This window comes from Bubalus bubalis, chromosome 2 (genome assembly GCF_019923935.1).
Source record: "Bubalus bubalis isolate 160015118507 breed Murrah chromosome 2, NDDB_SH_1, whole genome shotgun sequence".
NCBI lineage: Eukaryota > Metazoa > Chordata > Mammalia > Artiodactyla > Bovidae > Bubalus > Bubalus bubalis.
Window position 1 is genome coordinate 102,296,290 of NC_059158.1, and position 26,767 is coordinate 102,323,056.

The window sequence follows — 26,767 nt, forward strand, 5'->3', positions numbered from 1 at the left end:
TTGAAGCCTAGTTTGGAGAATTTTGAGCATTTCTTTGCTAGTGTTTGAAATGAGCACATCTGTAATTCTTAAAGAGATGGGAGTACCAGACCAGCTTACCTGTTTACTAACAAACCTGTATGCTGGTCAAGAAGCAACAGTTAGACTTGGACATGGAATAACTGACTGGTTCAAATTTGGCAAAGGAGTATGACAAGGCTGTATACTGCTTATTTAACTTACATACAGAATACATCATGTAAAATGCTGGGCTGGATGAATAACAAGATAGAATCAAGATTGCTAGAACTATCAACAACCTCATACATGCAGATACCACACTAATAGCGAAAAGTGAAAAAGAATTTAAGAACCTCTTAAAGAAGGTGAAAGAGCAGAGTGAGAAAACTTGCTTGAAACTCAACATTCAAAAAACTAAGATCATAGTATCTTGTCCTGTCACGTCATAGGAAATAGATGGAGGAAAAGTGGAAGTGACACATTTTATTTTCTTGGGCTCCAAAATCACTGTGGATGGTGGGTGACCACCACCATGAAATCAAACAACACTTGATCTATGACAAACCCAGAGCACGGGCGGCTGTGAAGGCGCACAGAGCGTGGCCGAGAGGAGCTACCCTGCGTCCGAGGTCAGGGGCCGAGGCCTAGAGGAGCTACCCCGTCTGAGGTAAGGGGCAGCGGCCGAGAGTGCCAGGCTGTGACAGCGCAGGAGCAGCCAAGAGGAGCTACCCCACGTCCGAGGTCAGGGTCTGCAGCCGGGAGGAGCAACCCCACGCCCGAGGCCAGGGTCGGTGGCCGGGAGGAGCTACCCCAGGTCCAAGGAGCGGTGGCTGCAAAGGTGCCAGAGGGCCTAGAGGAGCTATTCCACGTTCAAGGTCCAGAGGGGTGGCGGTGAGGAGATACCCCTCCTCCAAGGTAAGGAGCAGTGGCTGTGCTTTGCTGGAGCAGCCGTGAAGAGATACCCCACGTCCAAGGTAAGAGAAACCCAAGTAAGACAGTAGGTATTGCAAGAGGGCATCAGATGGCAGACACACTGAACCGTAATCACGGAAAACTAGTCAAGTTAATCACACTAGGACCACAGCCTTGTCTAATTCAGTGAAACTAAGCCATGCCCTGTGGGCCACACAAGACGGATGGGCATGGTGGAGAGGTCTGACACAATGTGGTCCACTGGAGAAGGGAATGGCAAACCACTTCAGTATTCTTGCCTTGAGAACCCCATGAACAGTATGAAAAGGCAAAAAGATAGGACACTGAAAGAGGAACTCCCCAGGTCAGTAGGTCATATCTCCAATATGCTACTGGAGATCAGTGGAGAAATAACTCCAGAAAGAATGAAGGGATGGAGCCAAAGCAAAAACAATACCCAGTTGTGGATGTGACTGGTGATAGAAACAAGGTCCGATGCTGTAAAGAGCAATATTGCATAGGAACCTGGAATGTCAGGTCCATGAATCAAGGCAAATTGGAAGTGGTCAAACAGGAGATGGCAAGAGTGAACGTCGACATTCTAGGAATCAGTTCAGTTCAGTTCAGTTCAGTCGCTCAGTCGTGTCTGACTCTTTGCGACCCCATGAATCGCAGCATGCCAGGCCTCCCTGTCCATCACCAACTCCCGGAGTTCACTCAGACTCACGTCCATAGAGTCAGTGATGCCATCCAGCCATCTCATCCTTTAATCAGCTAACTAAAATGGACTGGGATGGGTGAATTTAACTCAGATGACCATTATATCTACTACTGCAGGCAGGAATCCCTTAGAAGAAATGGAGTAGCCATCATGGTCAACAAAATAATCTGAATGCAGTACTTGGATGCAACCTCAAAAACAAGAGAATGATCTCTGTTCATTTCCAAGGCAAACCATTCAATATCACAATATTCCAAGTCTATGCCCCAACCAGTAATGAAAAGAAGCTGAAGTTGAACAGTTCTATGAAGACCTACAAGACCTTTTAGAACTAAAACCCAAAAAAGATGTCCTTTTCATTATAGGGGACTGGAATGCAAAGGAAGTCAAGAAACACCTGGATTAACAGGCAAATTTGGCCTGGGAATACAGAATGAAGCAGGGCAAAGACTCATAGAGTTTTGCCAAGAAACTGCACTGGTCATAGCAAACACCCTCTTCCAACAACACAAGAGAAGACTCTACACATGGACATCACCAGATGGTCAACACCGAAATCAGACTGATTATATTCTTTGCAGCCAAAGATGGAGAAGCTCTATACAGTCAGCAAAAACAAGACCAGGAGCTGACTGTGGCTCAGATCATGAACTCCTTATTGCCAAATTCAGACTTAAATTGAAGAAAGTAGGGAAAACCACTAGACCATTCAGGTATGACCTAAATCAAATCTCTTATGATTATACAGTGGAAGTGAGAAATAGATTTAAGGGACTAGATCTGATAGAGTGCCTGATGAACTATGGACAGAGGTTCGTGACATTGTACAGGAGACAGGGATCAAGACCATCCGTATGGAAAAGAAATGGAAAAAAGTAAAATGGCTGTCTGAAGAGGCCTTACAAATAGCTGTGAAAAGAAGAGAAGCAAAAAGCAAAGGAGAAAAGGAAAGATATAAGCATGTGAATGCAGAGTTCCAAAGAATAGCAAGGAGAGATAAGAAAGCCTTCCTCAGTGATCAATGCAATGAAATAGAGGAAAACAACAGAATGGGAAAGACTAGGGATCTCTTCAAGAAAATTAGAGATACCAAGGCAACATTTCATGCAAAGGTGGGCTCGATAAAGGACAGAAATGGTATGGACCTAACAGAAGCAGAAGATATTAAGAAGAGGTGGCAAGAATACACAGAAGAACTGTACAAAAAAGATCTTCATGATCCAGATAATCACCATGGTGTGATCACTCACCTAGAGCCAGACATCCTGGAATATGAAGTCAAGTGGGCCTTAGAAAGCATCACTATGAACAAAGCTAGTGGAGGTGATGGAATTCCAGTTGAGCTATTTCAAATCCTGAAAGATGATGCTGTGAAAGTGCTGCACTCAATATGCCAGCAAATTTGGAAAATGCAGCAGTGACCACAGGACTGGAAAAGATCAGTTTTCATTCCAATCCCAAAAAAGGCAATGCCAAAGAATACTCAAACTACTGCACAATTGCACTCATCTCACATGCTGGTAATGTAATGCTCAAAATTCTCCAAGACAGGCTTCAGCAATACGTGAACTGTGAAATTCCAGATGTTCAAGCTGGTTTTAGAAAAGGCAGAGGAACCAAAGATCAAATTGCCAACATCCGCTGGATCGTCGAAAAAACAAGAGAGTTCTAGAAAAACATCTATTTCTGCTTTATTGACTATGCCAAAGCCTTTGACTTGTGGATCACAATAAACTGGAAAATTCTATAAGAGATGGGAATACCAGACCACCTGACCTGCCTCTTGAGAAACCTATTTGCAGGTCAGGAAGCAACAGTTAGAACGGGACATGAAACAACAGACTGGTTCCAAATAGGAGTACATCAAGGGTGTATATTGTCACCCTGCTTATTTAACCTATATGCAGAGTACATCATGAGAAACACTGGGCTGGATGAAACACAAGCTGGAATCAAGATTGCCGGGAGAAATATCAATAACCTCAGGTATGCAGATGACACCACCCTTATGGCAGAAAGTGAAGAGGAACTCAAAAGCCTCTTGATGAAAGTGAAAGTGGAGAATGAAAAAGTTGGCTTAAAGCTCAACATTCAGAAAACGAAGATCATGGCATCCGGTCCCATCACTTCATGGGAAATAGATGGGGAAACAGCGGACACAGTGTCAGACTTTATTTTGGGGGGCTCCAAAATCAGTGCAGATGGTGACTGCAGCCATGAAATTAAAAGACGCTTCTTGGAAGAAAAGTTATGACCAACCTAGATAGCATATTTAAAAGCAGAGACATTACTTTGTCAACAAAGTTTCGTCTAGTCAAGGCTATGGTTTTTCCTGTGGTCATGTATGGATGTGAGAGTTGGACTGTGAAGAAAGCTGAGCTCCAAAAAATTGATGCTTTTGAATTGTGGTGTTGAAGAAGACTCTTAGATTCCCTTGGACTGCAAGGAGATCCAACCAGTGCATTCTGAAGGAGATCAGCCCTGGGATTTCTTTGGAAGGAATGATGCTAAAGCTGAAACTCCAGTACTTTGTCCACCTCATGCAAAGAGTTGACTCATTGGAAAATACTCTGATGCTGGGAGGGATTGGGGGCAGGAGGAGAAGGGGACGACAGAGGATGAGATGTCTGGATGGCATCACTGACTCAATGAGCGTGAGTCTGAGTGAACTCCGGGTGTTGGTGATGGACAGGGAGGCACGGCGTGCTGAGATTCATGGGGTTGCAAAGAGTCAGATACGACTGAGTGACTGAACTGAATTGAGACAGCCTATTTAAAAGCAGAGACATCACTTTGTCAACAAAGATTCATATGGTCCAAGCTATAGGTTTTCTAGTATTCATGTAAGTATGTGAGAGTTGGAACATAAATAAGGCTGAGAACTGAAGAACTGATGCTTTCAAGTTGTGTTGCTGAAGAAGATTCTTGAAAGTCCCTTGGACTGCAAAGAGATCATATTAGTGGATCCTAAAGGAAATCAACCCTGTATATTCATTGGAAGACTGATGCTGAAGCTGAAGCTCCAATGACCAAATGACTTTGGTCACCTGATGTGAAGAGCCAACTCAATGGAAAAGACTCTGATCCTGGGAAAAATTAAAAGCAAATGGATAAGAGGTCAGCAGAGAATGAGATGGTTAGACAACCTCACCAACGCAATGGAAATGAATTTTAGGAAACTCAGGAAGATAGTGGAGGACAGAAGATTCTGTTGTGCTGTAGTCCAAATAGTCACAGAGTCAGACGTGACTTAGGAACTTAACAACAATATGAAAAAAGGAGACAAGAATATACAATCAAGGAAGGACAGTCTCTTCAATAAGTGGTGCTGTGAAAACTGGACAGCTACGTGTAAAAGAATGAAATTAGAACATTTTTAACACTACACACAAAAACAAACTCAAATTGGATTAGAGATCTAAATGTAAGACTGGATACAATAAAATACAGGGAGAACAGTCTGACATAAATAGCAGCAATTATATTGATATGTTTGTGTCCACCTTCTCAAGTAGTGAAAATAAAAACAAGATAAACAAGTGGGACCTAATTAAACTTAAAATCTTTTGCATGACAACAGAAACCATAGGCAAATCAAACAAACACCAAAATGGTTGCAATTGAAGTGACTGACAGGGGATTACTCTCCAAGATATACAAACACCTCATGCAGTTCAATACTCAAAAAAAACCAAATAAAAAAAAATGGGAAAAAATCTAAATATACATTTCCCTAAATAAAACATACAGATGGCCAAGACACACATGAAAAGATATTTAACATTGCTAATCATTCAGTTCAGTTCAGTCACTCAGTAGTGTCCGACTCTTTGTGACCCCATGAAGGGGGTCCCTGTCCATCACCAACTCCCAGAGTTCACCCAAACTCATATGCATTGAGTCAGTGATGCCATCCAGCCATCTCATCCTTTGTCCTCCCCTTTTCCTCCTGCCCCCAGTCTCTCCCAGCATCAGGGTCTTTTCCAATGAGTCAACTCTTCGCATGAGGTGGCCAAATTATTGGAGTTTCAGCCTCAGCATCAGTCCTTCCAATGAACACCGAGGACTGGTCTCCTTTAGGATGGACTGGTTGGATCTCCTTGCAGTCCAAGGGACTCACAAGTGTCTTCTCCAGCTAATCATTAGAGAAATGTAAATCAAAACTACTATGAGCTATCAGCTCACACACAGTCAGAATATCCATGATCAAAAATTCACAAATGTTTGAGAGTCTGGAGAAAAGGGAACCTCATACACTATTGGTGGGAATGTAAATTAGTACAACCACTACAAGGAACAGTATTGAGGTTCCTCTTTAAACTAAAAATTGAACTACCATATGATCCAGCAATATCACCCTGGGCATATATCTGGATACAAACCATAATTCAAAAAGATATATGCAGCTCAATGTTCAATAGCCAACACACAGCCACAACCTCAGTGTTCATCGATACAGGAATGGAGAAAGATTTGGTACATATATACAATGAAACATTCTCTGCTGTTAAAAAAAAAAAAAAGAAGAAGAAAGAAAGAAAGAAAGAACGTCATTTGCAGCGATATGGATGAACCAAGAGATTATCATGCTAAGTGAAGTAAATGAGACACAGAAAGAAAATACCATATATCATTATATGTAGAATCTAAAATATGACATGAATGAATGTATTTACAAAACAGAAAAAAGCTCACAATCTTTGAAAAAGAAACTTATGATTACCAAACGGTAAATATTGGTGAGGGGAGGGGATAAATTAGGAGTTTGGAATTAACATATACACACACAAATTTATAGATAACCAATAAGGACCTACTATATAGCACAGGGAATTCTACTCAATATTCTATAATAATTTATGTGGGAAAATAATCTGAAAAAGAATGGAGATATATATATATAACTGAATCACTTTGCTATAAACCTTAAACAAACAACTGTAAATCAACTATACTCCAGTATAAACATTTAATTTTAAAAAAGAGGGTATATTTAATGACCTTAGCATCACATCAATAGATGTTTGTTTTTTCATTGAATATTTATATCAATTTGTTGGACAGAGAAGCACTTAGGCAGAGTCAGGTCACTTGATTTCTTTGAAAATCTCTTCAGATGACTTATCAAAGTTACAGATTTTGTTATTGATTTTGGAGTTCCTCTCCATGGAGCCTTTAATTACTCTACCACTTGCTCCATGGGCATTTTTTCCCCCTAAACAAATGAGAAAAGACACTTTATAGAAAGACAATATGCGTAAGGCTTAGGAGTCTGGTATCTATTGTGGTAACATCTGAATGTTGTTGCTGCTGCTGCTAAGTCACTTCAGTCATGTCCAACTCTGTGTGACCCCATTGACGGCAGCCCCCCCAGGGTCCCCTGTCCCTGAGATTCTCCAGGCAAGAACACTGGAATGGGTTGCCATTTCCTTCTCCAATCCATGAAAGTGAAAAGTGAAATTGAAGGCGTTCAGCTGTGTCTGACTCTTCACGACCCCATGGACTGCAGCCAACCAGGCTCCTCCGTTCATGGGATTTTCCAGGCAAGAGTACTGGAGTGGGGTGCCATTGCCTTCTCCAGAGGAATTCCATAACCTTTCCCAAAATCCCTCATGCTACACTTTTGCAGTCAAAACTTCCCTCGATTTATAACCCTTGTAGCCACTAATTTATTCTCTATTGATGTAGCTTTATCTTTTCAAGAGAGTCAAATGAATCAATTTGTACAGTATGATGACTTTTGAGATTGACTTGTATCTTGTATCATATTTTGAGATTCATCCATATGGTTGCATGTATCAATAGTTACTTCCTTTCTATTTTTGTCAATTTTCCATATTTATATATTCCCTCAGTTCAATTCAGTAGCTCAGCTGTGTCCAGCTCTTTGTGATTCAATGAACTGCAGCACGCCAGGCATCCCTGTCCATCACCAACTCCTGAAGTTTAACAAACTCATGTCCATTGATCATGATGCCATCCAGCCATCTAATCCTCTGTTGTCCCCTTCTCCTCCCACCTTCAATCTTTGCCAGCATCAGGATCTTTTAAATGAGTTGGTTCTCTGCATCAGGTGGCCAAAGTATTGGAGTTTCAGCTTCAACACCAGTCCTTCCAATGAATATTCAGGACTGATCTCCTTTAAGATGGACTGGTCTGATCTCCTTGCCATTCAAGAGAATCTCAAGAATCTTCTCCAGTACCACAGTTCAAAAGCATCAATTCTTTGGTGCTCAGCTTTCTTTATAGTCCAACTCTCACATCCATGCATGACTACTAGAAAAACCATAGCCTTAACTAGACGGACCTTTGTTGGCAAAGTAATGTCTCTGCTTTTTAATATGCGGTCTAGGTTGGTCATAACTTTTCACCTAAGGAGCAAATGTCTTTTAATTTCATGGCTGCAGTCACCATCTGCAGTGAATTTGGAGGCCCCAAAAAATAAATCTGTCACTGTTTCCACTATCTCCCCATCAATTTGCCATGAGGCGATGGGACTAGATATCATGCTCTTAGTTTTCTGAATGCTGAGTTTTAAACCAACTTTTTCACTCTCCTCTTTCACTTTCATCAAGAGGCTCTTCGGTTCTTCGCTTTCTGCCATAAGGGTGGTGTCATCTGCATTTATAAGGTTATTGATATTTCTCCCAGCATTTCTTGATTCCAGCTGGTGCTTCATTCAGTCCAGCATTTCTCATGATGTACTCTGCATGTAAGTTAAATAAGCAGGGTGACAATATGCAGCCTTGACTTACTCCTTTCCTGATTTGGAACCAGTCTGTTGTTCCATGTCCAGTTCTAACTGTTCCTTCTTGACCTGCATACAGATTTCTCAGGAGGCAAGTCAGGTAGTCTGGTGTTCCCATCTCTTTAAGAATTTTCCAGAGTTTGTTGTAATCCACACAGTCAAAGGCTTGGCATAGTCAATAAAACAGAAATAGATGTTTTTCTGGAACTCTCTTGCTTTTTCAATGATCCAGCAGATGTGGGCAATTTAATCTTTGGTTCCTCTGCCTTTGCTAAATCCAGCTTGAACATCTGCAAGTTAACGGTTCACATATTGTTGAAGCCTGGCTTGGAGAATTTTGAGCATTACTTTGCTAGCATGTGAGATGCATACATTTGTGTGGTAGTATAAGCATTCTTTGGCATTGCCTTTCTTTGGATTGTAGTGAAACCTGAACTTTTCCAGTCCTGTGGCCACTGCTGAGTTGTCCAAATTTGCTGACATATTGAAAGTAGCACTTTCACAGCATCATCTTTTAGGATTTGAAATAGCTCAACTTGAATTCCATCACCTCCACTAGCTTTGTTCATAGTTATGCTTCCTAAGGACACTTGACTTCACATTCCAGGATGTCTGGCTTTAGGTGAGTGATAACACCACTGTGATTATCTGGGTCATGAAGATCTTTTTTGTACAGTTCTTCTGTGTATTCTTGCCATCTCTTCTTAATATCTTCTGCTTCTGTTAGGTCCATACACCACTTCTGTCCTTTATTGAGCCCATCTTTGCATGAAATATTCCCTTGGTATCTCTAGTTTTCTTGAGGAGATCTCTAGTCTTTCCAATTTTATTGTTTTCCTCTATTTCTTTGCACTGATCACTAAGTAAGGTTTTCTTTTCTCTTATTGCTATTCCTTGGAACTATATATTCAAATGAGTATATCTTTCCTTTTCTCCTTTGCCTTTCACTTCTTTTCTTTTCATAGCTATTTGTAAGGCCTGCTCAGACAACCATTTTGCCTTTTTGCATTTCTTTTTTTTGGGTATGGTCTTGATATCTGCCTCTTTTTTTTTTTTTTTTTTTTATTTTATTTTATTTTATTTTTTCAATTTTATTTTATTTTTAAACTTTACATAACTGTATTAGATTTGCCAAATATCAAAATGATATCTGCCTCTTGTAGAATGTCAGGAACCTCCATCCATAGTTCATCGGGCACTCTATCACATCTAATCCCTTGAATCTATTTGTCTCTTCCACTGTATAATTGTAAAGATTTGATTTAGGTCATACATGAATGGTCTAGTGGTTTTCCCTACTTTCTTCAATTTAAGCCTGAATTTGGCAATAAGGAGGTCATGGTTTGAGCCACAGTCAGCTCCTGGTCTTGTTTTTGCTGACTGTAAAGAACTTCTCCATCTTTGGCTGCAAAGAATATAATCAATCTGATTTCGGTGTTGACCATCTGGTGATGTCCATGTGTAGAGTCTTCTCTTGTGTTGTTGGAAGAGGGTATTTGCTATGACCAGTATGTTCTCTTAGCAAAACTCTATTAGCCTTTGCCCTGCTTCATTCTATACCCCAAGGCCAAATTTGCCTGTTACTCCAAGTATTTCTTGACTTCCTACTTTGGCATTCCAGTCCCCTATAATGAAAAGGACATCTTTTTTTGGGTGTTATTCTAAAAGGTCTTGTAGGTCTTCATATAACCATTGAACTTCACCTTCTTCAGTATTACTGGTTGGGGCATAGACTTGGATTACTGTGATATTGAATGGTTTGCCTTGGAAATGAACAGAGTTCATTCTGTTTTTGAAATTGCATCCAAATACTGCATTTCAGTATTTGTTGACTATGATGGGTACTCCATTTCTTCTAAAGGATTCTTGCTCACAGTAGTAGACACAATGGTAATATGTATCAAATTCAGTCATTCCAGTCCATTTTAGTTCACTGATTCCTAAAATGTCGATGTCCACTCTTGCCACCTCCTGTTTGACTGCTTCCAATTTGCCTTGATTCATGGACCTAACATTCCAGGTTATGCAATATTTTTCTTTACAGCATCAGACTTTACTTCCATCACCCATCACATACACAGCCAGGTGTTGTTTTTGCTTTGGCTCTGTCTCTTCTTTCTTTCTGGAATTACTTCTCTACTGATCTCCAGTAACATATTGGGCACTTACCGACCTGGGGAGTTCATCTTTCAGTGTCCTATCTTTTTGCCTTTTCATACTGTTCATGGGGTTCTCAAGGAAAGAATACTGAAGTGGTTTCCCATTCTCTTCTCCAGTAGACCATGTTTTGTCAGAACTCTCTACCATGACCCTACATGTCTTGGGTTGCCCTACCCAGCATGGCTCATAGTTTAATTGAGTTAGACAAGGCTGTGGTTCATGTGATCAAATTGGTTAGTTTTCTGTGATTGTGGTTTTCAGTCTATCTGCCCTCTGATGGAGAAGGAAAGAGGCTTATGGAAGCTTCCTGAGGGGAGAGATTGACAGGGGGAAAATGGATCTTGTTCTGATGGGCTATGCTCAGTAAATCTTTAATTCAATTTCCTGCTGAAGGGTGGGGCTGTGTTCCCTCCCTGTTATTTGACCTGAGGCCAAACTCTTGTGAAGGTAATGAAAATAATGATGATCTCCTTCAAAATGTCCCATACATGCACTGCTACACTGAGTGCCCCCAACCTTGCAGTAGGCCACTGCTTACCCTTGCCTCTGCCAGAGACTCCTTGACACTCATGGGCAAGTCTGGGTCAGTCTCTTGTGGGGTCACTGGAGTGGCGGCTGCGTGGTGCTGGAGTGACTTTGAGGAGATCCCCCACACTCAAGGGCAAAGGAGAAGCCCCCAGCAAGATGGTAGGAGGGGCAAATTCACCTTTAGAATCAAACCCAATACCCACCAGAGATGCTTAGAGGGCTCAAACATAAGTTGTTTGAGGACCCAGAGACCCCACAAAGCCTGAGACATAACTGTGTTTGGGTGTCTCCTGAGGAGGTATGGGTCAGCAGTGGACTGTTGCAGGGGCATGGGCTCTGGGCACAGTAGACCAAGTATAGCATAAGCCCTCTTCGAGGAGTTCCTCATTAACCCACAATAGAGCGGCCAGACCTTACACAGCACTGGGGAAACAGACTCTTGCAGGGCACAAACAGAACCCTGTGTGCACCAGGACCCAGGAGAAAGGATATCTTCCCTAGTTCCAGGATATTTGGGTTGTTTTCATGGCTTAGTGATTAAAAATGTAACTTCTATGCAAACTGTGTATATTTCTTTATGGTGGTTTAGTTGCTAAGTCATGTCCAACTCTTGCAACCCTGTGGACTGTAGCCTTCAAGGTTCCTCTGTCCATGGGATTTTTCAAGCAAGAATACTGGAGTGGATTGCCATTTCCTTCTCCAGGGGATCTTCTCGACCCAGGAATCGAACCCAGGTCTCCTGCATTGCAGGCAGATTCTTTACCAACTGAGCTATGAGGGAAGCCCATATTTCTTTATACAAGAACATTATTAATATATAATGCACTTAGATACAAATCACGGATTAAGATGTACAATTCACTGATGTTCAGTGTATTTCTAGAGTTGTGCAACAATTCATCAATAAGTTTTAGGACATTTTTATCACCCAATTGTAACTTTAACTTTAATATTTTAAGGACTGTCAAAATGTTTTCCAAAGGAGTTGCCTCATTTTATAGTCAAGTCAGCATTGTATGATGGTTCTAGCTTCTCCATATCCTTATGAAAAACTGGTTTGTTTCTGAGTGTTTTACTATAACAATCCTACTGGGTGTATAGTGATTTTATTGTAGTTTGATTTGCATTTCCCTATGGTTAATGATGTAAGGCATCTTTCATGTACTTTTTGTATATATTCTCTGGATAAATATATATTTAAATCTTTGTCCTTTTTAAAAGGGGGATATTTTTCTTTTGTCTTATTATTTATTTATCAGAGCTGTTTATTTCAGCTACAAATTTCATCAGATACATATATGTAAAATACCCAGGTATTTTCTTTCATTGTCTTTCTCCTTTCTTAATGGTATCTTCTGGAACAAAATAATAATAATAATAATTATAATGAAGTTTAATTTTTCTGTATTTTTCTTTTGTCCTTTGTGCTTTTGGTGTCTTTAGGTGAAAATTTTGATTTACACGAGGACACAAAATTTCTTACATTTTCTTTCAAGACATCGTGGCTTTAGGTCTTATATTTAAATCTATGTTCCATTTAGAATTAATTTTTGTGTATAGTTAAGCTTCATCCTTTTGTTTGTGGATACCCAACTTAATTTCTGAAGATTGTTCTCTCCCAATTAAATTGTCTTGGCATACGTGTCAAAATCAATTTATGATAAAAGTGAAGGCTTATTTCTGGCTCTCAGTTCTGATCTATTGATCTATATAATCTATCTACCCTTATGCCATCACATCACCACATTGTTTTCACTACTGTGTCTTCACACAAAATTTTAATTTGGGAAGTGTGAGTCCTCCAACTCTATTCTTGTTCAGAATTTTTGCTTTCTGGGTTCCATGCTTTCCAATAAGAGTTTTAGGATCACCTTGTCAGTTTCTAGAAAAGAGAAATCTGGAATTTCAATAAATACTGCATTAAATCTGTAGACCAATTTGCATAATACTGCCACTTTAAACATTAAGTCTTCTGATCTACAGACATGGATTTTTTGGCAAATATTTAGATTTTTAATTTTCAAAAGTCATTCATCAGTCAGTTCTGTTCAGTCACACAATCGTGTCCAACTCTGCAATTCAATGGAGTGCAGCACACCAGGCTTCCCTGTCCATCACCAACTCCCAGAGCTTGCTCAAACTCATGTCCATTGGGTCGGAGATGCCATGCAACCATCTCATCCTTTGTCATGCCCTTCTCCTCCTGCCTTCAACCTTTCCCAGTATCAGGGTCTTTTCCAATGAGTCAGTGCTTCCCATCAAGTTGCCAAAGTGTTGGAGTTTCAGCTTCAGCATCAGTCCTTTCAATGAATATTAAGGACTGATTTCCTTTACGATTGACTGGTTGGAGCTCCTTGCAGCCCAAGGGGCTCTCAAGAGTCTTTTCCAACACCACAGTTCAAAAGCATCAATTCTTCAGCACTCAGTTTTCTTTATACTCCAACTCTCACATCCATACATGACTACTGGAAAAACCATACCTTGACCAAATGGACCTTTTTGGCAAAGTAATATCTCTGCTTTTTAATATGCTGTCTTGGTTGGTCATAGCTTTCTTCCAAGGAACAAGCATCTTTTAATTTCATGGCTGCAGCCACCATCTGCAGTGATTTTGGAGCCCAAAAAAATAAAGTCTCTCACTGTTTTCCTTGTTTCCCCATTTATTTAACATGAAATGATGGGACCAGATGTCATATCTTAGTTTTCTGAATGTTGAATTTTAAACCAACTTTTTAACCCTACTGTTTCACTTTCATCAAGAGGCTCTTTAGTTCCTCTTCACTTTCTGCCATAAGGGTGGTGTCATCTACATATCTGAGGTTATTGATATTTCTCCTGGCAATCTTGATTCCAGCTTGTGCTTCATCCAGCCTGGTATTTCACATGATGTACTCTGCATATAAGTTAAATAAGCAGGGTGACAATATACAGCCTTGACGTCTTACTTTCCTTATTTGGAACCAGACCATTGTTCCATGTACAGTTCTAACTGTTGCTTCTTGACCTGCATACAGATTTCTCAGGAGGCTTTCACCTTTTATATGTTTACCTTCTGTAGTAATGCCCTCTTTTATTGATACTATTGTTAATTTCAGTCTTATTTTGGTCAGACTAGGAAGTAGTTATACATTTCTTGATACTATCTCAGAACCATCTATTGTCTCCACTGATTCAATTTTGTTTTTATGTAACTATTTTTGTTCTTTTTTATTTTCTTTTGCTTGGTTTTTATTTGTTACTCTTTTTCTAGTTTATCAAGGCAGAAGCTCTGATTATTAAGATCTTTATTATTTTAATACAAATATTTATTGCTATAAATTTCCCTTTTAGAACTACTTTAGCTGCATTCCACACATTTTAATGTGTAGTAATTCTAGTAAAAAATATGTTTTATTTTTCTTTGTGACTCACATTTATCACCATTATTTATACTGAAGTAAAGTGTTTAATTTCAACCTATTTGGGGACTATCCAACTATTTTCCTGTTGACAATTTCTATGTTAGGCCTGACATTATCAGAAAACATACTTTGTATAATTTCCTATACAATCTACAAATACTTTTAGATTTTTTTAAGGTTTGGTTTATGGTCCAAAATATGATCTATCTTAGGATATATTCCATGAACATGTGAAATAGTATCTGTTCTGCAGTTGCTGAGTGTTCTATAAATATCAATTGATTTCTAGTTCAGAGATTGGCATGCTTTTTATTACAGTGAAAAGTAGTAAATATTTTACAATTTCCAGACTAAGGGATAATATTGAAGACATTTTGTAGATATTAAAAAAAAAAAAAATTCTTTACTCAGGGACCAGGCCAAAAAAAAGGTGGTAGGCCAGATTTTCTTGGTAAGCCACAGTTTGTTAACCTCTGTTCTAGTTAGTGGATGGTATTAAGATTTTTTTGTATCCTTGATAATTTTATATCTGCTCTATCAATTACAGAGGAGTGTGGATATCTTCAAATATAATTCTGGACTTCTCTATTTCTCCTTTTTAAGTCAGTTTAGTATTTCTTTTATTCTGGCTTTCTCTACAAATAATGATACTTTTAAGATTGCCATGGATTTGGAGTTTATTGACTTTTCTGAAACTAAATGTATGCCTTTCACCAAATTTGGGATACTTTCAACTACTGTTTCTTCAAGTATGTTTTATGTAATTCATTTTCCTCTTTCAGGAATTCCAAAAACAAAAATATTAAATATATAAGTATTATTTCACAAGTGTCAAAGGCTTTGTTCAGTTTTTTTTTTTAATTTTTGTTTCCACTGGATAATTTCTATGGTTCTGTCTTCATTTTTACTGTCTCTTTCTTTACTCCCTCTTCTCCCCAGTCTAATATTGAGCTCATCTAATAATTTTTAAATTTCAGATATTTATTTCTAAATTCTTCATTTGCTTCTGTTTTATGCTTTCTATTTCTCTGCTTAGAGTGTCTAATCTTCCATTCAATTTCAATAATGTTTGTATTTACCTCATAAGCATGATTCAGAGAAGGCAATGACACCCCACTCCAGTACTCTTGCCTGGAAAATCTCATGGACAGAGGAGCCTGGTAGGCTGCAGTCCATGGGGTCACTAAGAGTCGGACATGACTGAGTGCCTTCACTTTCACTTTTCACTTTCATGCATTGGAGAAGGAAATGGCAACCCATTCCAGTGTTCTTGCCTGGAGAATCCCAGGGACGGGGGAGCCTGGTGGGCTGCTGTCTATGGGGTCGCACAGAGTCGGACACGACTGAAGTGACTTAGCAGCAGCAGCAACATCATAAACATGATTATAACAACTTCTTTGAAGTCGTAATGCAGTACTTTCAACATCCGTATCATCTCAGGATTGATTGTCTTTTTCTTTAATAACTGGTCCAACTTTCCTGATTCTTGGTCATATTGTCCTGGGTTTCGATATTTTGGGTAAGCTGGATTGTTTCCTGGACATTCAGAAGCTATACTGTAAGAAATTGGGTCTTCTTCATACAGATGGCCAAGAGGCACATCAAAAGATACATGACATCATTATTACAGAAATGCAAATCAAAATTACAATGAGATATGACCTCACATAAGTCAGAATGGCCATCATCAAAAAATCTGCAAGCAATAAATGCTGGACATGGTGGAATAAAGGAAACTCTTCTACACTGCTGACAGGAAAGTAAATTGGTACAGCTACTGTGAAGAACAGTATGGAGATTCCTTAAAGAACTAAAGATAGAGCTACCATATTGTCCAGCAGTTCCACTCATCCTTGGGAACATTATCTGAAGAAAAACATGGCTTGAAGGGATACAGTCACTGCAGTGTTCACTGCAGTACTATTTACAATAGCCAAGACATGGAAGCCACCTAAATATCCATTGACAGATGGGTGGATAAAGATGTGATACATATATAAAATGAAATATTATTCAGCCATTAAAAAATACTGCGATTTTCAGCAACATGGACGAACCTGGAGATCATATTAAGTGAAATAAGTCAAACAAAGACAAATACCATATGAAATCACTTATTTGTGGAATCTATAAAATGATACAAATGAACCTATTTACAAAACAGAAACAAACTCACAGATTGAGAGAACAAATTCATGGTTACTAGGGAGAAGGAAGGGGGAGGGATGGGTTGACAGTTTGGGATTGACATGTACAAACTGCCATATTTATTAATAGAATAAAATGCCTTTCCATAAGAAAAACAGGAATTGGGTCTTCTTAAAGTTGAGGGGACAACTGATTTTTATTTTAATAGGCAATCAACTCATGTACAGAATGCAAGTGAGACTGTCCTCTACAGGTCATGATTCTAACGTAAGTTAAGTTTTCAAAGTGTTTACTATGTTAAGTATACCTTTTATATGAGCAACTCAGAGGATGAACTGGGACCCAACTGTAGGGTCTTACTCCAAATAGTGTGGTTTGTATGATAGTTCACTTTTCAAACCTTTGGCTGTGCTTCTTGGGTATGTTCTGCACATACCCAAGGGGTATGAATTTAGGACTCTTCTATGGGATATCTGTGACACTCTGCAGCTTTTGTGGACTGACATTTTGTTTGTTTTGGGTGGTATTGTTTTTGGTTGCTCTGGACAAAAATGGTAAGATTCTCTCAGTCTCTTGGCCTCTCATGTTCTTGTGCAGTGCCATATATCTGGGCCTATTCCTGGAGCAAGGCAAAGAGAGAAGAGATAGAAAAAAATATTGAAAATTCTCTTACACTCTTTATGTAAAAGGACTCCTTTGTTCCTAAATCCAGAGCACTAAGTGTTTTTCTCATCTCTAGGTATCTGCGCTACTTTGGCTCTGCAGTATTGTAGTTCTGCAATGGGGCTGGCTTTGCAGCAGCGCTAGGAAAATTTCAAAAAGGAGAAATGAATTATCCCTATTTTATTGAGCTCACAGGTGGTTTTTTTCTTGAAGATGTTTTCAGAAAGATGGGTTATAGGAGATTTTGTTGATGGTATCCATCATCCAGTTTACTGCGTCAAACAGTGGGGAGATAAAAAAAATGCAAAACACAAAAAAGACTACATTAGTTGTTCTTCAAGATTTAACATCTTTCCCAATTTTCTTGTTGTTATTTACTTTTCAGATCCCTCAAGCAGTTGCTTTTTGTATTTTGTCAAGTTTTAAGTAATAATCAACTGCAGTGTTCCTACTCTGAATAGAAGTTTTATTTCTTCGCTTTATAATTCTGAGGCAACACACATACCACAGACTATAAAAACAGGAGTTCTACAAAAAAAGAGAAAAAGGACTACTACTGTGTACTTCTAAAGAGTAAACATTCTAATTTATTTAGTTGCTAAAGATACAGTTTTTGTTGTTAGCATTACATCAGTTCAGTTCAGTTGCTCAGTCATGTCCAACTGTTTATGACCCCATGGACTGCAGCACCTCAGGCTTCCCTGTCCATCACCAATTCCCAGAACTTACTCAAACTCATGTCCATTGAGTCAGTGATGCCATCCAACCATCTAATCTTCTGTCATCCCCTTCTTCTCACACCTTCAATCTTTTCCAGCATCAGGGTCTTTTCAAATAAGTCAGTTCTTTGCATCAGGTGGCCAAAGTATTGGAGTTTCAGCTTCAAAATCAGTTCTTGCAATGAATATTCAGGACTGATTTCCTTTAGGATGGACTGGTTAGATCTCCTTGCTGTCCAAAGGACTTTCAAGAGTCTTCTCCAACACAGGGTTGAGCATAGCATAGCATTACATAGGGTTGAGCATTTTTGGGAACAGAGCTCAGGTTTATGAGCACTTAACTTCTTATCTTAGGAGTCATAAACTGAAATTGCCATTTCTAAAGAGTGTGTATTTTTTCCCAGAATCTTGATTTCCTTGAAACCCTTTATAAAACTTCAGAGGCAAATTATCATAATTGATTATACTGTGATATCTGAATAAATTAAAAAATATTTTAATGTTACTATAATATTTTGTCAGATTCATAATTAGTTTTTATTATAAAAAGATAAGCTGGCCAAACATCTCTCAAGTGGTCATGCAATACTGCTGAGGAACATTCCAAGGAAATATCTGTTTATGAATTTTAAATTATCTACTCCCTCATAAATAAAAAAAAATCCAACATATATGTCACAATTGAAATTTATCATTATCAGATGATTTGAAAAAATTAACCTACTTAGAATAATTTTTATCAATACTTCTCTTTACAGGTGTCTCACAGTGTATTCTTTAACTTTTAAAATAATATTAGTGAGATGCCAAGCACCCAGGACATTAAAAAAATCAACCCCTATGCCATAGAGTAATTGGGGCTAAGATAAACGTTATAGTCCACAAAAGGCTAAATATTGATCTGTTCAGTTTGCATCCATTATTGCTGATCTTTCAGGATTTAAGTATTGATTGTGCAGTGCAGTTACGATAAGCTAGAGCTAAAGCTCATCCATATTGCAATGTTGGGCAAAAGAAAAAGAGTTTTAACCTCAATAAGCCTGTGCCCTAGTTAGAAAATGCCATCCTCCTTCTAAATCTTTAGCCTGGCTATGAAAAATTAATAATTTATTAAAACATACTTTATTACAGGACTTTCCCTTCTGTCTCCCTGGCACAATGCCAGTGTACACTATGAAGTAATAGTTGGAAAATGACCTCCACTTCTTCAAATGAGTTGTTTCTTTAGTTTGGCTTAATATTAATCATTAACTGTAAAAAAATACAAGAACTGTTTCTCAGGATAGCTAAACTTTCATGCACATGTGGCTCTTTGCCAGAGTCTAAGATGACATCAGAGTGATATTACAATGACTGTACCAACCATCCTAGAATTATTGATATAATACATTGTTCTGATGATATAGCAAACATTGATGTGGAAATTGAATATATAACTGGCAATGACTGAGGAAATATAATTTAATATCTTCTATGCTACCTTCTTCTTCCACTCCCCTCACTCAGCTTGCTTAGGGTAATGTCTTCTCAATGCATTCTTATTATTTCAAATAGGATATCTTGACGTATAGCACAAGTTGATAAGCAGACACCAAAACCCTTTTGTTGGAAATATTTTGTACATATTACAACACTCAAGGGGATTTCTCATTCCTTTTTTTAAAATAAATATAAAAGTAGAATTAAAGACCTGATTTTTCCTCTCCTCCCCCAAAATAGTACATGGGTAGCTTAGTTGGCAAAGAATCCTCCTGCAATGCAGGAGGCCCTGGTTCAATTCCTGGGTCGGGAAGATCACGTGGAAAAGGGATAGGCTACCCACACCAGTATTCTTGGTCTTCCCTGGTGGCTCAGATGGTAAAGAATCCACCTGCAATGTGGGAGACCTGGGTTTGATTGCTGGGTTCAGAAGATCCCCTGGAGAAGGGAACCATTACCCCCTCCAGTATTCTGGCCTGGAGCATCCCATGGACTGAGGAACCTGGGAGGTTACAGTCCATGGGATCACAGAGTCAGATATGAATGAGTGACTTGCACTTTTTTTTTTCTTTCAATTAAATAGCTGATTGTTCATGGATCCAGAAAGCATAAAACATCCCTTGAAACATCTTACACTGAAGCTTATTTGTTTCTAATCTGTCCAGAAACCGTATTTATAAATTCTCAGCCAACATTTCAGAGACAAAATATCCTTCACATTTTTACCACCCTAGCAGAATCAACTTCTGCCATATTGTCTCATTGACATTTATTTCTTATAATAATCAGCAAAAAAAAAACCAAACAGTATTGTTTTGAAGAAAATCAGAAGGCAATAATTTCAGGTTGCCCTTGAGTCTATTTTATATTTGTCCTTTTCTGTTTCCTAGGAATATTTTTCATTTATTTTCTCTTTCAAGTACCATCTGAACTGTCAGATATTTTCCTAAAAATCATACAGTGTGATTTTGAGAAACACTGTCTTAGATTTATCATCCTGAGACTTAGCCAAAAAGAAATCCACTGATTTCCCCTTTACTTTTATTCTGGGGTTTTCAACATCTGATATTATTTGGCCTTGTGAGTTGCAAGAAAATATAACTCACAGTTTGATGACAATTTCCTGTGCTCTGCTGTTTTCAAGTTTCAAATAATTATATATTTTTAAAACAACTGCTGTGAGACAGACAAAAATTGTCAGCTTTGTCTCTTCACATTTACATTTTTTGGCTAAAAATAATGGATAAATTTCAGAACCAAAATCCTACTCAGTTTCCACATAAACTGTTCACAGTGAAGAAAGAGTTTAACAATTGTCTAATCCTATAACTGGCAAAGTACACCGCAGGATCACACCTGCTCAGCCCTTAGGCCAGTATCTGTCTTTACTTACATCGTACATTTTGGAATAAATGAAAGTTTCTTCCCCAATTTCATATTTATGCTGTTAACACTTTGTTTTGGGGAGGGGGCTTTCTGGAGACTGCTTCCCTTTTCATACCCATCCCTCAAATGCAGTTAGTAATAGTAATAAACTTGCTTTGCATGAGATCCATAGCATGCATATTTTAGACTAATGGCAATTGTCAAGACAGCTCTTCTCAGCATGTTGTCTTTGATTAAGACCATATAGTGAAAAAGAGGTCGGGGGAATAGTGGGAAATGGCAAGGAAACATCTAGAATACATAATATTTGGATAGTAAAATCGCATTTCAATGACAGAATTGGATTGACCAAAAGAATTTTTTCATGAAAATAATGTACATTGTGTTGGCATGTTCTGCAGTTCTCTGAGAACATTTTTTTCTAAAATTATTTTCCCTATAATCCTGAGCCAGAATAGCTCCTACACTGTTATTGTGTAGGAAAAATGACAGTGCTTACAATCTTGCTGTATAGCCACTGAAGGCAAGTGGCTTCAGTGGTCAGAGGGTACACTTGGTGTATTTCAAGTGGTTTTTTTTTTTTTTTTTTGTAAAACTTAATCCTCAAGGCTAGGATGTCTAAAGCCCCTCTTATCAAGTTTTTCAAGAAATGATATCCAAAGTAACTTAAAATTCCCACTATTCACTAGAATTTATTCACTTAAATTGGGTTTTGGGGATACCATATTATTTGCACAGGGTTCTCATTAAAATGTTGGATTCCTGGGTCTTGCAACCACTTTATCAAATATTTAGGGTAATCTTATTCTGGGTAGTATCACATTCCTGGGTCACTGTACACATTTAAGGACACATTCCTTAGGGAACTTAGTTGTTTTAAGTCTTGCCCTTGAATAAAGTAACATACTTACATTTTATCATAAAGTCACTGACATTTTTAGCAGGTTGTGAGCACAAACTTAAAAAAAAAAAATAAGCTTTCTCCCTATCTCTCATCATACTGAAAAATTAATTCAAAGTAGATCACAGGCCTAAATGTAAGAGCTAAAACTATAAATGTCATAAATAAATCAAAAAACAAACAAACAAACAAAAAAAACAGGAGTAAATCTTTGTGACCTTGCGCTAGGCAACAATTTCTTAGATGTGACACCAAAAGCACAAGTGATAACAGAGAATATTGACAAGATGGACTTTATCAATTTAAAAAAGCCCTTTGTACTTCAAGGATGCCACCAAGGAAGTAAAAAAACAACCCATAGGGAAAAAATATTTATAAAGAACATATCTGATAGTGAACTTGTGTCCAGAACACATAAAGTAACTTTATGATTTAATTATAAAAAAGAAATAACCTAATTCAAAAATGGGTCAGGTGTTTGAATAATTTTTTTTTTCCAAAGAAAATCTAAAAATGATCAATAATCACTAAAAAGGTGCTCAATATCATTAGTTGTTAGGAAATTGCAAATTAATACCACAATGGGATAATGCTTCAAACCTACTAAGATTTCTTGGATCAAAAAACATAATAGCAATACTGGCAAAGAAACAGAAAAAGTAGAATTCTCATATATTGCTGAGAATGTAAAGCAGTGCAACCAATTTAGAATACCGTTTGGCAGTTCCTGAAAATTTTGAACACAGTTTGTCATATAACCCAGCATTTCCACTCATAGGTATCATTTTCATAAAAATGAAAATATGTCCACACAAAAAAGCTGTACACAAATGTCCCCAGTATAGCCAAAATGTGTAAAGAACCCAAATGTCCATTGACTAATGAATGAATACACTTAATGTGGACCTTTATACAATAGAATATTACTCAAACATGTTACAACATGGATAGACCTCAAAGTCGCGGTGCTTATTAAACCTGCTACCTACCAGTCTAGAATCGTCTGCCTCTTTCTTGGTTTGTGCTTGGCCTTCGAGGATGGAGGCTGGTTTCAGATTTCAGCCAGGAAGTTCCTGATAATGTTGAAAAACAACAATTGAGGAGACAACCAGGAGACCAAAGAAATGGGCTTTAGGAAAGAGGCATGCTCTAGGAAATGCCGAGCTGGCAATCAATCTCTATGTTGGGAGGGGTACACCACTTGTTAGATACTTGTGGAGCACTGCATGATTTGGGGATACCCTGAGAACACTGGCTGGTTTAATGTGCTTATCTGAGGATGATGCGCAGTGCATTGTGACCAAAAGCTGCACAGTTGGTTAGCCTCTATTTTGGGCATTCCACCTGCCACCAAAGACCAAGAAGAGGCTGAACTCAAATTAAAATGTTGAAAAGCTGAGCTTGGAAAAGGACCTTCTTTTTGCCCATTATTTGCTAGCTTGCAGATAAGACAGACCTTAGTGTGCCATTTTGCAAAACTAGGTCAGTGCTTGCTGCCTTGAATTAAGGTTAGAGTGCTTGTGACAAAGCCTAATAGGGACTTGAGATAGAATCCTTAAAAGAGTGTTGATGAAAAAGAATAAAATGTTATTATGTTGATTGATGAAATGGACAAAAATGCTGCATGCCATCCAACAACTTATACAAAGAAAAGTAAAATCACATCCTGAGCTAGCCAGGCATCCCCCAACTGAGGAAATATTCATGATGACAGAATATACTTTAGCTGAGCTATGGACATTGGTGCCAAGTTGTAACAAAAGGCCAGGGAAAGTATCCAGGCACAGTTAGTGTGGCTATGAGACACAGTGGACAATGACATTTCTGTAACCAGGCAGGAGGCAAAAAAAATAAAAAAGTAACATCATCACACCCTACCCTCTGACAGAGTTTACGGAGATCAGGGGATTCAAGACATTCACTTCCTGGTAGATTGCATTAGCCTTTTCTAAAGAGAGGCTTTGCCCAATGAAGGGAATCTCCTTAGGTGTGGGACTCTGAAAATCTAGAGAAAGTACAACAAATCCTTATAGCATTGGGAATGAAACAGGCAAATTATACCCCATCTTTGAAGACGCTGGTTGAGCCACATTCACTACAGAGATGAAAGTTAAGATGCTCCAGGCTACTCCCAACACCTGATATGGGGTGGGGTGCTGATATCCATGCTAAGCCCAGTTCTAAGAAAAGATATTTATGATGGTGGGTAATCCTTTGTTGATCTGGGGAAAACCAACAAATCCTGGGAACAGGAATGAGCTGTGGGAGAGAGAGGGAAGGAGCTCAGAAAGCCAAGGAACCATAATAGGCTATAAAGGGTCCAGTAAAAATAACGCAAAAGCAAACATGGCTTGACCTCATTGCTGTGGGGATTCCACCTGAACAGCCAGGCTGAAACCCAGTGCTGTGCTGGTCAACTTAAGAAATGTTTTAGAACCAGAAGAGTAGTTTAGAGTTCCCCATCTGCCCTATTACCCTTAATGGCCTACCTGCTTCAGCAGAGGCCTCAAGTATACAGTCTTATGCAGGATGGGCACCCCCCTTTTCCCTGGGTATAGGATACAGGCCAACACTGTCTCTAGGTAAGGCCCACTAGAGGCAATCAGAGATCTCATGTAGAACACAGTATTCACAGGTCCTCCAGAAATTCACAAAAGATGATGACTGGATGACACTGGAGCTGAATAGTCCCTAATACATGGTAACACTCAAGAGTTTTCTAGCCCCCTCAGCAACACTGATGGTTATGGAGGGCAAACAGCTAGAGCCAGAAGGTCCTTTTGACACTGCAAGTTGGGGGTTTATCCCCATCTCCACCAAAAATATGAGGTTTATAAATCTCTCCAGTACCATAGAACATATTGGCATTGATATCCTATGAACCTCTATCAGTGACTTTGAACTCCAGCTTAAAGTAATCAAACCAGTACTGTGAGGGAACATCAGCTGGGAACCAGCAAGCCTGCTACCCCTCTGAAGAACGGTAGCTGTCAAGTAATATAAATGTCTGGGTGGGATAAAGAAATAGGGGAAACTAAGAATTGCACTAAGTGGGTATTGTATGCCCTTCCCATTGTGCTTCCCAATGTTCATCGCAGCACTGTTTATAATAGCCAGGACATGGAAGCAACCTAGATGTCCATCAGCACAGGAATGGATAAGAAAGCTACGGTACATATACACAATGGAGTATTACTCAGCCATTAAAAAGAATACATTTGAATCAGTTCTAATGAGGTGGATGAAACTGGAGCCTATTATACAGAGTGAAGTAAGCCAGAAAGAAAAACACCAATACAGTATACTAACGCATATATATGGAATTTAGAAAGATGGTAACAATAACCCTGTATACGAGACAGCAAAAGAGACACTGATGTATAGAACAGTCTTATGGACTCTGTGGGAGAGGGAGAGGGTGGGAAGATTTGGGAGAATGGCATTGAAACATGTAAAATATCATGTATGAAATGAGTTGCCAGTCCAGGTTCGATGCACGATACTGGATGCTTGGGGCTGGTGCACTGGGACGACCCAGAGGGATGGTATGGGGAGGAAGGAGGGAGGAGGGTTCAGGATGGGGAACACATGTATACCTGTGGCGGATTCATTTTGATATTTGGCAAAACTAATACAATTATGTAAAGTTTAAAAATAAAATAAAATTTAAAAAAAAAGAAAAAAAAAAAGAAAACAGAAAAACAAAACCAGGTAGTTCATGACATATTAACAGCAGACTCCCAAGAACTGAACAAGGTAGTACCCTCCACCATCCACAAGTCTGTACTTAACATTGCCACCATCTTAGATACCTTGGCCATGGTCCCAGGAGTGTACTATGCTGTACTGGACTGAACAAGTATCTTTTCAGTACACCCCTGGACCCTGAGTCACAAGATAAATTTCCCTTCTCTCTGGAGGGGCAACAATGGGCCTTTCAAGTGCTTCCCCAGGTTACCTGCCCAGCCACACTAGATATCATGGGGTAGTAACCTGCGACCTGTCTCTGTTCTCCTTCACCACATCAGTAAACTTGATGATATAATGTTAACATGTAAAAACTTGCCCCAAACTTCCCTCGTGGTCCAATCGTTAAGAATTTGACTGCCAGTGCAGGGGAAACAGGTTTGATCCCTAGTCCAGGAAGATCCCACAAGCCACGGGGCAACTAAACCATCTGCCACAACTACTGAGCCCATGCTCCAGAGCCCATGAGTTGCAATTACTGAGCCTTGTACACCAGAACTACTGAAGCCCTCGCACCCTAGAGTTCAGCTCTGCAACAAGAGAAGATACAGCAACGAGAAGCCCACGCAACTAGAGAAAGCCTGCATGCAGCAATGACAACCCTGGACAGACAAGAATAAATATATAAATAATAATAATAAAAACATACTGAAAAAGTTGAAAAAAAACAAAAACAAAACAAGCAGTTAAAAAATTAAAAGACTTGCCTCTGAAGCAAGTTATGCAGACTTCACTAGAACACCTTCAGTGGAGAGGGGTGGTGAAACCACAGAAAATTCAAGACCCAGGCACTGCCCTAAGTTTCAGAAATCATTTTATTCTCCACCTGACACTGTCTCCATCCCTTACATGCTGTGCTTAGTCTCTCAGTCATGTCCAACTCTTTGTGACCACCTGAACTGTACCCACCAGGCTTCTCTGTCCATGGGGATTCTCCATGCAAGAATACTGGAGTGGGTTGCATGCCCTCCTCTAGGGGATCTTCCCAACCCAGGGATCAAACTCAGGTCTCTAACATTGCAGGCGGATTCCCTACCATCTGAACCACCAGGGAGACCCTTCATTCCTTATACTGCCTGATAAAGAAAGAGGACATATGGGACCAAACATCAAAGCAGCAAGCCACTCCGAGAAGGCAAAAACACTGCATCCCCCAGTGCAGGCTCCCATTTGAGTTAGGTATGTCTGTGACTCTGGAAGGTATGAATCAGGCACTGTGGCAGAGACAACAGAAGGGGAGATACTCCAGGAATT

The 26,767-nt window shown here is 39.1% G+C and overlaps 1 long non-coding RNA gene across 1 annotated transcript in view; it reads right to left on the bottom strand.

Moving 5' to 3' along the window:
• Nucleotides 1-22,841, bottom strand: part of LOC123331517 — a 97,531-nt gene extending 74,690 nt beyond the window's left edge. Inside the window, exon 1 of the long non-coding RNA XR_006548183.1 lies at nt 22,756-22,841. This is a non-coding gene — a long non-coding RNA (uncharacterized LOC123331517). The remainder of the gene's footprint in view (nt 1-22,755) is intronic.
• Between the last annotated feature and the right edge of the window lie 3,926 nt (nt 22,842-26,767).